The sequence below is a fragment of the Cynara cardunculus genome (genome assembly GCF_001531365.2).
Source record: "Cynara cardunculus var. scolymus isolate 2C chromosome LG 8, CcrdV1, whole genome shotgun sequence".
In the NCBI taxonomy this organism is placed as follows: Eukaryota; Viridiplantae; Streptophyta; class Magnoliopsida; order Asterales; family Asteraceae; genus Cynara; species Cynara cardunculus.
Window position 1 is genome coordinate 11,304,941 of NC_037535.1, and position 1,406 is coordinate 11,306,346.

The window sequence follows — 1,406 nt, forward strand, 5'->3', positions numbered from 1 at the left end:
ATTATAATTTAATTTAAGTTTAATAATGAAATAATTTATTTTTGGTTTAATAATATAACATTTTATAAAGATAATAATTAAGTATTATGTTAGAACTCAATGATTATCCTTATTATATTTTAGATTTTTTACATTTAAAAAGAGATGTTTATCATGTATTTGATTGTTTTTATCTGCAGTTAGTTACACGAATTCAGATATGGGATGAAATCGGATAGGGATGAACGAGTTTAAGAGTTTTAGGAGTTTTTATGAGTTTTAGCCAAATACTTTATAATATAGTATATATATATATATATATATACTATATACTATATATATACTATATATATATATATATATACTATATACTATATTATAAAGCATTTGGCTCATTCTTTTAAAAACAAAAATCTGGGAACCAAACTCCCCTAATTGATTCATTTCTAGTATGATTGTGCAAGTGCATTAGCTACCATATATATATATATATATACTATATTATAAAGCATTTGATTAATTCTTTTAAAAACAAATCATCATGCATAAGGTATAATTAATTTGTGTACGTTATTTAAAAATCAAAAATACAAGTTAATTATGCATATATGTTTTTAAAGCATATCACTCCCATTGAAATCTTAATTCGTCACTACAATCTCTCTAATCCAACTAACGTCCCTATAATCTCTCATTTTCAAATAGTAGATAGTCATTGTTGATTTCATATTTAATAGGTGGTTTTGACTCAATATTTCTTATAATCACCGTCAACTTCCATTCCCCAAAGCTCGGTTGCTTCTCTTTCAAGGTAAGTTTCAACCTCATGGGTTTCGACAATCGCTTCTGATTGATTTATGGTCTGTATCGATTTTTGCTTTTTTCTTTTTTACTCATTACATAACGGTTCTTTATAGTTTATTTGTCTGATTCTTTGTCGGTTTAAGTTTACTTCCTCGGATCTCGATTGCTTAAAAGTAGAATAAACAATTACAATCAACTTATATAACTACTTGTATTGTTAATCATTTTATATATTCATGTGATTAAATTGTCTTTTCGTTTCATTATAACTTCCAAAGACTTTTTATATAAATAAATAGATAAACGAATGTCCATAAAATTCATATATATATATATATATAGTATTATAAAACATTTGATAAAAATTCTTAAAAACTATTTTTTATACATAAAGTACTGTTTATTGATGCATATTACTTAAAATTCAATATTACAAGTAATTGTGCATAAGTACAATTTATTAAAGCTATATTTTTGAAATAGTGTAACTAACTATGGATAAACATAAGCAAATAAAGAATAAACATTTCATTTTAAAATATAAAAAATCTAAAATATAATTTGGATAATTATTAAGTTCTAACAGAATACTTAATTATTATCTTTATAAAAAAATATATTAT